The 14,603-nt window shown below is 42.1% G+C and overlaps 1 pseudogene across 1 annotated transcript; it reads left to right on the forward strand.

Moving 5' to 3' along the window:
* Positions 1–10,469: 10,469 nt before the first annotated feature.
* Positions 10,470–11,460, forward strand: LOC308485577 (cytochrome b5-like; annotated as a pseudogene). Its single transcript has 2 exons — positions 10,470–10,830; positions 11,165–11,460. The product of its transcript is annotated as a cytochrome b5-like (transcript).
* Positions 11,461–14,603: the final 3,143 nt, after the last annotated feature.

Here is a 14,603-nt window from a genome sequence, read left to right on the forward strand (position 1 = left end):
AAGCACTGAAAGTATTTGTGTTTAACCACAAGATGGCCTCGGTGTCTGCTTTTTCAAAGAAAAACATGGTGCAATGTAGATACAGAAAGCTGAAATAAAAAAAAGGGACCTTCCTTTAAAAAAGAAGAAAGAAATCGACCAGGATGTTTTCCACAAGTGTTTTGTAAACCAAATGGTCATTTACACTGACAATGAAACAAGCAGTATAAACGAACTCCACAATTGTGGTTTCAGGTTTGAAAAGGCTTTTTGTGAGTATATAAAGTGTTTATCACCTCATTGGGTGCTCCAGAAACAAACAGTCTTAGAAACCTGCATCTAGAATCAGTGGATGCATTCAGCATCCCTTCCTAGATGGTCAGATACTCACATGTGCCAAATAGATGCTTTATGTTTAATGCAAATGAAATTGACTTTAAAATCTGCAGTAACTATTCTGAAGCTTCGTGATTTAGGGCTTTCTCAGTTGTTTTCTATACTAGGTGGATCTAAGTATTAAGTCATCAGGGTGTGCATTTAACCACTTTGTAAGATGATGTTAGGGATGCAGGTGGCGCTGTGGTCTAAACCACAGAGGCTAGGGCTTGCCAATCAGAAGGTCGGTGGTTCGAATCCCCGTGACAGAGTGAGCTCCTGTTGTTCAGTCCCAGCTCCTGCTAACCTAGCAGTTCGAAAGCACGTCAAAATGCAAGTAGATAAATAGGTACCGCTCCGGCGGGAAGGTAAGCAGCGTTTCCGTGCGCTGCTCTGGTTTGCCAGAAGCAGCTTAGTCATGCTGGCCACATGACCCAGAAAGCTGTCTGTGGACAAACACCGGCTCCCTCAGCCAGTAAAGCTAGATGAGTGCCACAACCCCAGAGTCGTCCATGACTGGACCTAACGGTCAGGGGTCCCTACCTTTTTAAGATGATGTTAACAAAAATTAATACAGGGTACATAAAATGAAAGAGTATGATGAGCAGAAGGGGAAAAAGTTCTGGAGAAATCAAGATTAAGATTACCTAAAATACACAAGCAATATCATCCCTAATATAATGCATTTTTGCAGACATTGCTTAATTGGAGAACAGCATTGCAAAAGAGTGGAGAAGAGCGAATTTTAAAGGATGGCTCTGTTTTGGTCCATGTATTATTTTGAAAAGTATGAATTAGGTAGGTTTGCCTTTAAATGCAAACTTAATTGAATTTTGCCCTGTCTCCAGCTTCGACTCACAATCGGTGTGACCAGTTGTCTACTAATCCTGTCCTAGCAATGATATGAGCTCTGTGGACAAGAGTGATTTCAGTGGCCAGGTTGCTTACCGGAGCAAGACAGTTTGAGCATATTGCACCGATCCTGGTCCAACTGCACTGGCTACCAATTAGTTTCTGGGCCCAATTCAAAGTGCTCAGGATCACAATACCTGAAGGACCGCTTCTTTCCATATGAACCTACCCAGACCCTGAGATCATCTTCTGGGGCCCTCCTTCGTGTGCTCCCTCCTCGAGAGGTCTGGAAGGCGGCAACATGAGAACAGGGCCTTCTCTGCAGTGGCTCCCCATCTGTGGAATGCTCTCCCCAGGGAAGTTCTCCTGGTGCCTTCATTATACACCTTTAGGCGCCAGGCAAATACGTTCCTTTTTAACCAGGGGTTGATCTCATTGATATCCAACACCCTTTTAGAATGTGGCTTGGGGGAGGGCGGTTACTGATTTTGGTTTGATTTTATATGTCGTGGTCTTGTTTGTGAACTGCCCTGAGACCTCCGGGTATAGGGCGGTATATAAATTGAATAAATAAATAGAATATAAAATAAATTTCCTTCCCAGGAAAGGCAACATTCACTGAGGAGCACTCAGTGGCTTGCCACTTTCTACTCATTCAACTATGGTAAATAGAGCGGGGGGAGAGAGATAGATTAGGCAGGCTGTAGGAGTTCCTGCCTGCCAGAGCATATTTCTTTCAGGCCCTGTTTGGCAATCAGAAACTATTACAGGCTTCTCCGTTTCCCAAGCTCCCTCGCCTGTCGATTCACTGGAGGAAGGAGGAAAACAGCCCATGGTGGTTAATGACTGCCACCCCGTGATCAGAAAGGACATGGTAAGCCTACAGTCAGGAAAGGGACAAATCCGTTCGAGGCTTGTGGCTGGACCTGGGAGGTTGTCCCTGTCCCTCTTGCCCTCTCGCAGGCTTCGCCTGAGGCCACCTTTAGGTCTCTGATGCAGATCTAGAGTGGCACGCTATCATTTGCAGCTGCTAGCGGGCAACATTTCCACGCGTGTGCCTCCACCGACTGACTCACCCAATGCTCAAGCTTCGCTGCCAAACGCAGAGATGAGATGGAATCCCTTTCTTCAAGGGGCTGTTCTGATGACTCAGAGGACCAAAAATAAGAGAAGAGCTCACTTTGAAATGACTTCCTTCCGCACTCGAGCTCAGACAAATTCGTGTGGCAAACCTGCTCTCTATAGCTCAGTGTCAAAAGCAATGGACGCAAGTTAATACATTATCATGATTTTTTTTAAAAAACACACACATGTGTAATGTTATAGACAAGGTTTAGATTTGGAGGTAATTAGAGATAAAGATTTTATTGACATGTATGATTGAAGTTAATACAAAGGAGCCAGGGGAGGGAAGTCAATTCAAGTAATCCCATAATGTGGATTTAATATTGATTGTGTGTGCAGTTGTTTTAAATGTTTTTTCTTATGTTTTCCTTTCTTTAATGCAATGGTTTTGTTTTTTGTGAAAATTAATAAAAATATTATTACTCCCCCCCCCAAAAAAAATGTCAGACCGTTTCTTCCAGGTGAAACAGGTGCATTATGTTCTACACACACACGCAAGAAGAAAAGGCTATTTTGAGATTACCCATATTTTTTGCCCTATAGGACGCACTTTTTCCCCTCCAAAAATGAAGGGGAAATGTGTGTGCGTCCTATGGGGCGAATGCAGGCTTTTGCTGAAGCCTGGAGAGCGAGAGGGGTCGGCGTGCCGGCAGATATCTGCAAGCCTGGAGAGCCCGGCGGGAGTTCCCGCCGGGCTCCCAAGGCTTGCGGATAGCAGCCTCTTCTGGGGGCTTGAGGATAGCAGCCTCTTCTGGGGGCTGGGGTTGGGGGAAGCTCGGGCTTCCCCCGCCCCAGCCCGGCAAGCTCCAGGAGCGATGGCGAGGTTGCGCAACCTCGCCTTCGCTCCTGGACCACCAGCCCCAAGGCTAAAAACGAAGCCAGGACAGCTAGCGGGATCCATCCCGCTCGCTGTCATGGCTTCTTTGCTCTTTGGGGCTCAGGGGGGGAGGAAATAAGAGTTTTTTTCTTTATTTCCCCCCCCCCCAAAAAAAATAAGTGCACCCTATGGGCCGGTGCACCCTATAGGGCAAAAAATACGGTAAATAAGATCCTCTCACACTGGTGCAGGACAGTCCTGGATTAAGATGAATCCTCAGTCTGAGAGATCCAAAAGGACTCTCCTTATGTCAATCAAGGACCCTCCAAAAGTTTTGACCAGCAGCTCCCAGCCGGGATGGGAAAGGCTGTCTTATGTTCTCAACAATGTCCACCTCAATTTAATGAAAACTTTTTAAAAAATATTTTTATTGGTTTTTAACATACAAAATTATAAAACATACCACACAATTTATCACAAATACATTCTTATTGGACTTCCATCAGCACCTCTGGCAATCCTCCGTCTTAATCACTTCTTACGCATTTCCTAACTAATATTGCCTTTACATTCTTAACATATCACGTCTCCTCCATTTTTGCAATATTTCTAATATTATTCCTCACAGAACTTCTTGCAAACCTACAAACCTCGTCTGGTCGTCACAAATACTTTTCAAATAATCCGTAAATTTACTTCAGTCCTCGGTAAACTTCTGCTCCCACCGGTTTCGGATCCTTCCCATTGGCTTGTCAAGTTCCGCATAGTCCATTAATTTCATCCTCCATTCTTCCATCGTCGGTAATTCTTCTTGCTTCCATTTTTGGGCCAATAGTATTCTTGCCGCTGTTACTGCATATAGAAAAAGCTTACATTCCTTTCTATTTATATCGTTTCCAACAATACCCAAGAGAAATGCTTCTGGTTTCTTTATAAATGTATTATTTCAACATTTTTTTTTCAACTCATTATATATCATCTCCCAGAAGCATTTCACCTTTTTACATTCCCACCACATGTGATAAAATGTTCCCTCTTTTTCTTTACATTTCCAACATTTATTACTGACTTTATACATTTTTGCTAACTTCACTGGTGTAATATACCATCTATACATCATTTTCATCACATTTTCTTTTAGTGCATTACATGCAGTAAATTTTAAGCCTTCCTTCCATAATTTTATCCAATCATTCAACTGTATATTATACCCAAAATCTTTGGCCCAGTGAATCATAACTGATTTACCCTCCTGTGGTAACTTCAGGAATAACAAGGTCCTTAGCCCTTTGTGCATCTCCTGATAGCAGGTGTGGAGTGACCCACTTCCTTGTGTCAGTGGGAGCTGTTGCCTAGCAACACCAAGTGCCAACAAGAGAATATATGCTTCCATCATGGGCTGAACGAGATCCAGCTGCCCCCCCCTCCATTGCATTGGAGAACACCACCCAGGAAGGTCAAAGGTGGACCTGAAAGAACTTGTCACTGTGGGATGTAATCCATTGGCGCAGTCAAATGCAACATTCCTTATTTCTCTAGAGTGGGCGCAGGCAGGGGGACATCCAGTCAGTGTAACTTCCTGTTCCTCCCCCTGCATGTGACCTGGGAGATGGGCGTGGCTCTGGCTGACTCCATAAAAGAGCCAAGTCACACAGCCATTTTCTCAGTCTAGTCCAGCAGTCTTGTCTTGTCTTGCTGTCTTGTTTGTGCTCTCCTGCAGCCATTTTGCTATCTTAATGTAAGTTTTGCTGTCTGCTGGCTCTCAAAAAAACTTAGTTTTAGCACACATGAAAAAATTAACTAACAAATATTTTCCCCTGATGAATAGCCTTTGGACTATAATGTAACTTAAATAGAAAATTATCTTTAGAAAGATTTTTCCTCCAAAAGCATTTTATTTTAAAAATCCGATTTAAATTTTTAAAAATCCAATTAAAATCAAAACAATCTGATTTAAATTTTAAATATATATATATATATATATATATATATATAACACATTTATTTTTATCCACCCTGCTAAAACCAGTCTACAGCTGGTACTGTCTGTTAACTTCCACCTCCTAAGTCTCAGTGTTGCTGTTAAATAAGATGCCTCCCACCTTACCATGGGATTTCCCTTCCCCCACATGTCTGTGCCCCATTCCTTAGAAGAGGGGAAGGAATTTCTAGAGACAGCAGTGGCCTAAGGCTACCAGAAATGGATGTCAGAGAGAAGGAAATTCTCCACAGGAATGAGGGCAAAGACAGGAAAGAATCTGGAGGGGACATAGGAAACTAGGGAAAGAGGATGTATTAGAGATGGGAGATCACAGGAACATGAAGGGTAGAGAAAGAGTGCTTTCTGATTGGCTCCAACTGCGACCTTGGTTGCTAGGTAACTGTGATTATTGTCTCCATTCTTTCCTTCCATCTGCAGAATGAAAGGCCTGCTTCGTACAGACAAACAACTTAAAATACAGCCACCTCTTAGGCGAGCTACTTAGGTGGTGCAATTTGATTCAGGGTTACTGTTAAGTTGTGGGTGAACATATCAGACGACACAGCGATTCTTCAAACAGCTCTTGTTTATTCAGAGGCCAGAACAGAACTGAACTGAAGGGTTCAGCCAGCCTGCTTATATAGAGCTCCAGTACAACGTAACAGTAACAACTTTCTGTAACTAGCCAATCACTGAACGTCACTTTCGATCCCTTATTTGCATATGTGGACCTGAACAGTATCCCCCTGCTGGCCCAGGGTGAGAACTTCAGTACATAACAGTTACAGCCATTAAAAATGCAGTGCTATGATCGCAGTCTCAGAAAGTCTGCACTTCTGTTGTCACTTGGCAGTGGCAAATGTGAGGAGTATCCTGGCAAACTCTAAGGGAAATAGGTCCATGTTCAATGTTTCCCTTTCAAAACCAATGTAGCAGTGCTACATATGTTTCCATGCAGTATATTTTGTGTAGCACAAGAAAGAATCCCAGAAAGGGGCAAAAATGTGGATGTAAGTAAGATACTGCATTCAAATACGTGCAGTCAGATGTTGTTTTTTTCCAGCAGTGGAAGAGGGGCCAAGTCCCTAATTTCCCTTGGTAAATAAAAGCTGAACTGGCTGGGGATGAAGGCAGGGTGTGGCAGTTGGAATCGACCAGGATAGATCCCATTAGAATCAGGCTCAACTCAGGGCCAGATTTAGATGAAGAGAGGCCCTAGGCTACTCGACTTGTGAGGCCCCTCCCCATCCCCCACCCTCACAACTAGAAGAAAATGGGAGTGTTATAAACAAAATTGAGTGAAGCCAAGGATGATGACGGGTATTTAAAATTCTACAATTCACAATTTCTCCTCTAAAGGACATACCATATTTACACCTGAGGATTCATTTATTCCCATGTCAACATTTCTCCTGCATGGATCATCCACTGTCAAAATGTTTATTTTTCGTACACTTCTCTAGGGTTGGACACACCCGTCTAATGTGAATGTTCTTTGTGTTCTGCCTTATTGAATCCCTTCATTATTTCGAACACTTCTGCCAGCGTGCATCGAGAGCCTCCTTGTTCCCATTCAATATATGCTCCATTGTCTCCACAGAAAAGAACCGACTTTGTGAGAAATGACAGGAGCAGGCATCTAATTTGGCCTCGTATCCTCTTTGTGAGGAGCAAAGCATTTGTCCGTGCTTTACATGCTTCATCTCCACTTCGCTAGTTCAAGGTACAGTGTTACTTTTATCGCCACTTTCAGAGGGGGGGAAACAGATACAGATGTTGTATAAGGAAACATATTTCTCCCAGAACCAACACGCCAAGGCAATGTCACCCCTCTTTTCTCAGTAGTGGTATCTCAGATAAAAAGAGACAGCAGACATATTTTATTTCATGCATCGTGAACAAACAAGGAACACTGTGGGAATTTCTCTTTTGTAACATTCCCTTGCGTTGCTTTTTTAAGAAGAATGAACAAGGTGCATCTTTACATCACAGTGGGAGAAAATTTTATTCTCTGTGTTAAAACAGATGCACTAGTTCACTTTTACTACTATCTGAACTGGTTCCTTTATTATTTTTTCTCCCTCCGTTTCCCCTTCTATTGTACAATATTTTAAGTACTATTCTTGTCAGATCCCTAATGTTATTTATAGTTTGGTTTAAGCAGCATGATAAATGTTGCTAAGAACTTATCAAGATTCTTTTACAATCACACTTAAACTTTACTGCCATGATTGGCAATGATGATGATCATAATTAGGTTCTGACTTTTCCATAAGACTCAGAATAGACCCATTGAACTCCATTGACTCAACTAACTGATGTTAATTAATTTCATGAAGCCTGTTCTGAGGACCACTTAGATGCAGTGGAACCTTGGTTCTCGAACGTCTCCGTTGACAAACGATTCAGAACCCAAGCACCGAAGACCCGGAAGTAATTGCTTCCGTTTTCAAACATGCCTCAGAAGTTGAACGGCTTCCGCTGCATGTTTTTTCATTTTTTCAATGGATTTTGCCGACTGCCCATTGATCCTCAGTTTTTGTATGTTTCAGAAGTCGAATGGTCTTCCGGAATGGATTACATTTGAAAACCAAGGTTCAACTGTGCAACACAACAATGATAATATTTGGAAGCAGAATTGGAGAAAATGACAGGAAGGATTCGAAACCTGCGGGACCAGAGATTTACAGAAGATTGGAAGAAGTATATGAATTATTTGAAGAGCAACTGTAATCAACAAATGGTGCTAGTAGGACTACAAGAAGTTTTGTAAGGAGAAATATACGAAGTGTTACAAAGTAGAAAAAGATAGAGATATTGTTTATGAGTTTGAAATGTAATAGGGAAGATAAGAAATGCATACTGAGAGATTAGATTGGAAAATTTTCAGACAGGATTGATGGAAGTCAAAAAAAATGAATAAGATGTAAAAGTATGTTTAATTACTGGTGAAAATGATATGTTTAAAAAAACTAATAAAATTATATATACATAGATAGATAGATAGATAGATAGATAATAATTGGAAGCAACTTCAGCACAGGCTCCCACTATACGGACCATCCAAGGACATCAAATGTTTCCATTCTACATTTGATCCCATATCTAGAAGAAGGAAAAAAGGGGGCATCTGAATATATGGTGCCATCTTCCACTGAACCAATGAAACTGGTGCATCTAGCCCTAAAACATTTAATTTGTCCAGTATTGACTCCCCAGAGACTTAGGCTGAAATCTTTTCTGATATTTTTAAAGTAGAACTATTGAGATTTGAACCTTGAACATTCTCTTCCCTGTTACTAAACTAGGGCTCCTCTGAACCATTAAGGCTCCTTCCCATCAGTCTTTGGCAGAATGTAACCACCTGCCACAGTTATTGTGTTTAGCCTGGATGTGAGAAGTCCAGCTTCAAATTCTCTATTTCGTCTTGAAGCTCACAGGGGGCCTTCTGCAAGTGACTATCTCCAATCCAGACCCACAACACATGCTATTGTGAGGTTGAAACTCAGCTATGATCTCCTTGGAAGAAAGCGGGGGTATTTTAAATAGGAAGCAAATAAACCCAACTGAAAAAGAATAGTCAGGAAACAGTTAATGTTCTATTGAATGTCATCTCCACATTTTATTCAAGTCAGGGGAAATTAGTCTGCCGCCTGAATGTTAAATCCCTTACATTGCACTGGTCTCCTTCTGATTTTATTATAAATCACGTATAAAATTCAATATCACTTAGCCAAAGAAATGTATGAAATCCAATCTTCCAAATTAAAACTCATGAACATTATTGGAGACAACATTCATCTTATATAGATTGCAGCTCCTCTGTACACAATGCTCAAATAATATGCATTTATGTCTAATTAAAATAAATGAAGCAAGATGGCAGGAAAGACTATCAGAACTGTGTCCTCAAAATGAAAGAGGATGAGCAGAAGACCCAAACTACTTCAGAACATGGTGTATTGTGTTCAGTCATTTGAGGACATATGCTCTCTGAAGGAAAAAATGTAAATAAAACTTGGCCAGATATAATTCTTCCTGGGCATAAAGTTGGTCCTCCAGCTTTTTTCTTAAACTTATGAACTTACTCCCAACATTTCTGCAGAACTTTTTATTCATCATCATCATCATCAAACCTTTTATTGGCATCACATCCAAACATCCAAAACAAATCAATACAGAATTACCACTTCCCCAGTGGCACAAAACATTTGCTAAAAGAAAGGAGGCAGTCTATCGTCACATCTCTAGGACTCCAGGGAGTTCAGATGTCTGCAGTATATTTCAATGACAAAAAACCAAATAGAGATATTTAGCCACTAACTTGGTGAGCTCCTGATCATTCCCCAATAATAGAAAATGTATGACCTCCAACTCTGGTTTCCATTTGGGGATGGAGAGTTGATCTAGAAATTGCTGACGGAGATCAGCATATAGTTTACAATTAAGAACCATATGTGTAAGGGTTTCCACCAGGTGGTCTTCACATGGGCAAGTTCTTTCTCCTTCCACCCTGCCTGAGAACCTTCCCCAAAGGAGGTTTGATGGATTTGAATTAAACCTGGCCAGCGAAAATGCCCTTCTTTCTTGAGGGCTAAGCAGAAATTCAAGGTAATTGTGGTTAGTTTCATGTGCCCAAGAAAGCTGAAAATAAAGAAGGGAACATGTTTTCTCTGCTGCTAATGTTAGTTTCTGGTGCTCAATATCCCACAACCTAGTTTTTATTATAGCCTTGGCAGATGGTAGAGACATTGACAGTCCACTGACAGTCCAAGTTGCTGTACCTTTTTCTTAAACTGTTGTAGCCCTGGGGAAAGAAAGGGTTTTTTTATTATTATTTAATTTCAAGGATGGTGGGAGTATGTGTCCCTTAATTAAAGCAACCTAATGCCTATCGGGTGGTGCTGTGGGTTAAACAACAGAGCCTAGGACTTGCCGATCAGAAGGTCAGCGGTTCGAATCGCCGTGACGGTTGCTCGGTCCCTGCTCCTGCCAACCTAGCAGTTCGAAAGCACGTCAAAGTGCAAGTAGATAAATAGGTACCACTCCGGCGGGAAGGTAAACGGCGTTTCCGTGTGCTGCTCTGGTTCGCCAGAAGCAGCTTAGTCATGCTGGCCACATGACCCGGAAACTGTACGCCAGCTCCCTTGGCCAATAAAGAGAGATGAGCGCCGCAACCCCAGAGTCGACCACGACTGGACCTAATGGTCAGGGGTCCCTTTATATCCAATACTTCTCAATGTCTGTATATCTTGGGTCTACAGATGTTGTCGGGCAACAACTTCCACCATCCTTGGCAGAAGCCCAAAAATCCCCTTCGGTCGAGGTGGGTGAGACTGAATGGTGTCGATGAAGGAGCACAGAAGCGCCAGGGATGCGCCGGAGCCCCGCGAAAGGGGGCCCGCCTTCAGCCTGGATGAAGTGACGAAGCGAAACACTGACAAGGAGACCTGGCTGGTGATCAGCGGAGGCGTCTATTACATCACCCACTTCCACAGCGAGCATCCAGGTGGAGAGGAGGTTCTGCTCAAACAATCTGGTAGAGATGCCACTGAGAACTTTGAAGATATTGACCACTTATCTTGGATGCCCAAGAGATGCTCGACCAATACCTTATAGGAGTGGTTCATCCATGTGACCATAATACTAATGCCTCCAGGGTTCCAAACAAGTCTCCCTCTAAAGAATCAAGTTCTGGACAGTCTGGCTGATCCCTGTTTTGGGAGTCCTAGTCTTGGGATTGATGTATCACTGCTATGTGATGGATGGGAAATCCTCCTGATTTGACCTTGCTGAACCTTTAGGACTCGAAAGCCACTGAAAATGGTGGGGTTTTACTAAATTCTGATGAACACCTAGATTTGGTCCTTCACTTGTATCAGTCAGTCCAGCAGCCCTGGTGTCTGCAAAGCCAAGCGGGAATTTGGTGGGGCCCTCTGTTATCTTTCTTGTAACTGCAGAAACAGCAACTTCCTGCCATTCCATGGCATGGCATTTCTGTCACCATTGACCATGAGTCACATTTCATCCAGCAGCTTCTGGTTCGTCGTGATGGTGCCTCTGACCCATGCCAGCCTGCCCCATTAAGTATCAGCAGAAAGTAATGGCATGCTGTCATCATTCCTCTCTAGCAGGAGACCAGCAAGAGAAATGGCCCCACCAGCACAGCGTAGACTGGGAACAGCCGCACACCCACCTCTTCTCGGGTGTTTTCCTTCAGCTTCTTTCTGTACATGGTTTTTGAAATGGTCAAATGAGTGCATTTTTGTTTCAGTCTTCTGGTTTACATAGTCCTAACTGTCTGCCTTTTTAATCTGCCTGATCTGTAATAAAGGACTCTTCAATTACTCTGGTTAAAAAAGAAAAACTTCCACCATCCTTGACCATTGGACCTTGCTAATGGGAGCTGGATTCCAAAACATCCAGAGAGCCACTAGCTCTGATGCTTATATGTCATCAGCCCTTGTTAAAGCATAAAGGAGTCCATATATGTAGCAGATCCCCGATAAATGGGCTGCAGAGAATGTTTAGAGATGTTGCAATCTTTGCAATGACTTAAAAGTTAAAGGTAGCCCTGACAGTCAAGTCCAGTCGCGAACAACTCTGGGGTTGCGGCGCTCATCTCGCTTTACAGGCTGAGGGAGCCAGCATTTGTCTGCTTCTGCAGACAGTTTTTCCACAAAGCCAGAGCAGTGCACGGAAACGCCGTTTACCGTCCTGCCGGAACGGTACCTATTTATCTACTTGCACTGGTGTGCTTTTGAACTGCTAGGTTGGCAGGAGCTGGGACCGAACAACAGGAACTCACCCTATCGTGGGGCCTCGAACCGCCGACCTTCCGATTGACAAGTCCAAGCTGTGCAGTGGTATAAACCACAGCACCCCCCACGTCCCTGCAATGACTTCATTCAGATCAAAATGCAAATTTCTTGAGCTCTGATTCTTATGAAAGCAATGTATGAGAAGTCCGGTCACCATTTATCTGGTGTATGGCTTTGCAGCCAGTCAGCTAAGCCTCAACAGTTTTCTGGCGCAAAATGAGAGCTAGAGATGAATTAAGGCATTTTAAGGCACTGTCCCCATTCTTCCTTGCTTATGCTCTGTTGGAGAATGACAGACATTTGAAGGGACAAGGCTCTGGAGTGAAGAAGAAACTTCTTTGATGGAACAATGGCTGCAAATGATGTGAACCCTCATTTTTCATCTCAACTCAAACAAGTAGGGCAGGTTTTTTTAGGGATTCATAAACCCTCAAATCCTGTTGAGCAGAGGTGATGGGGGAGGGATGAGTGTGGGAATGTGGTCAGAATTGAGGTATCTACAATTGTTGCCTACCTCCAGCATTGAGAATACAGTTTGTGTCAAAGAAAAACTCTTTCCAAAACGTATTGACTCCTCCTTGACTGGACAGTCAAGGAGGAGGAGGTAACAGTGGCAATGGTGAGGTGGTCCCAGGATTTTGGCCATTCAATAACCATGGCCCAATGGGAAAATTTATGGAAGATCCATTGGAAATTCACAAATTGTTACACGATTAGAACTTTCAAAAAATGCAACATCGATGGTATCTAACACCATGGAAACTTTCAAAAATGTATAAAAATGTGTCAAGTAATTGTTGGAGATGTGGTGAATCAGGAACATTCTACCATATGTGGTGGATATGTAGGAAAATACAGGTATTCTGGGAGAGTATCCATGCAGAACTGCAAAAAATGCTAAAGATCTCTTTCAACAAAAAACTAGAGGCCTACCTCCTGGGAATAACAGATTTGGATATTCCACAAAAGAGGAAGGGTATCTTTTTATATGCGACGGCGGCAGCAAGAGTTTTGATCGCAGCAAAATGGAAGAGTAATGAAATCCCCTTTATACAAGATTGGATCCAAAAGCTGTCAGAATATGCCGAATTAGATGGTTTATCAGAAAAAATAAAGAATAAATCAAAACAGGAATTTGTTTCAAAATGGGAGGTTTTCAAAGATTATCTGAAAAATAAATATAGTAGTTTAAATTCTGTTGCAGCATTCGAGGAACTTCAGTAATAATTGCAAGGTAGATATAAGAAATTAGATTTATTGAGAATAAGTTAAATTATGTTAAAAGTGTATATAGGCAAAAGTAACATGAATTTGAAATATGGAATAGACGGGAGGTTGGGTCTTTAGTGTTAAGACCAATAGCTGTTTTATTGTTTGCTAAGAAAATTATGTGTCTATGGTTATTTTTGTAATTTGTGTGTAATTTGGTATTTGTGTTTTTTTTTTCTTTTTTCTTGTTGTATTAATAAAAAACTTTTTTAAAAAAGAGAATACAGTTTGTGTTAACCATCTTCTCCCTCTTGTACCATGTGCCTTGTAAATATAATAATAATAATAATAATAATAATAATAATAATAATAATAATTTCTTATACCTCACCCATCTGGCCGGGTCTCCCCAGCCACTCTGGGTGGCTCCTTTCTTTTCTATTGACTCCTTTCCCTTACTGTTCAATGCCCACTAATGTTTTCTCCTTTTAAAAAAGAGAATTAAATCGACTCCGTGGAATTGCTCAAACCAGCACGTATGCACTTAACTCTAGAAAAATCTATGTTTCTCTCTTCAAGTTAATGTGAGATCAGAAGAGAAGAATCATTCTCACACTAATTATCCGTATCGGAATTTACCTCCATAGGCTGCAACAAAATGGATCATTTAGTTGGGGTCCAGGTATTATTTTCAAAGGACAATATGAAGAAAGCTAAACGGAATATTTCTTTATAAAGCCATGTCTATCTTTCTTATGCAACATGTGCAGAATTTGTTGAATCTCTGGCAAGATAGCTTTACAAGAAAGCTGCCCTGTGTTGCACCTAATAAGATCTCAGCACAATGAATGAGAGCAAATTAAATACCTACAGGCGTCCATTGAGAAAGAAGGGATAATTTACCACTTCCTTCCCCAGAGCATACATTCATTAGAGGAAAATAAGCAAGCAGCACTGCCACAACTGTTTACAACAAATGGGTAGCTTTAAATTCCTATGCATCTCCACAATCACTCCCATTGTGGCTTCTTCTGTTATCCTGGATGTTGTCTAGGAAGCTGTAATTTGGAGGAGTTGTCTTCCATCCTGATCCATAAAAACACTGTGAATAAAAGTGGCTGGGTCCAGACTCCCCATGAGTTATGGGATGTTCCTACTGAAGGAAGGTAGGAGGCAGAGGAAATACCATTAATTCCCTTGTGGTCGTCTAAAAATCTGCTCCCCCTAGAATTGCTGAGGAGTGCAACTGGATGAGGGAACTGGCAAAAATGGCCTCCTACCGTTCCCCTTTTGGGAGAATGCTCTGAATCTCAGTTTGTTTCACAAGTGGGTGGGGCCCAGGATCCAACCAATTAGCTGCAATGCACACATAGAAAACACAGACCCTCCAAGTGTCCCTATTTTCCAGGGATGTCCCTGATTTAGAGAAGCCATCCCAGTTTCT

Source organism: Podarcis pityusensis (assembly GCF_964106645.2).
Source record: "Podarcis pityusensis genome assembly, chromosome: 9".
In the NCBI taxonomy this organism is placed as follows: domain Eukaryota; kingdom Metazoa; phylum Chordata; class Lepidosauria; order Squamata; family Lacertidae; genus Podarcis; species Podarcis pityusensis.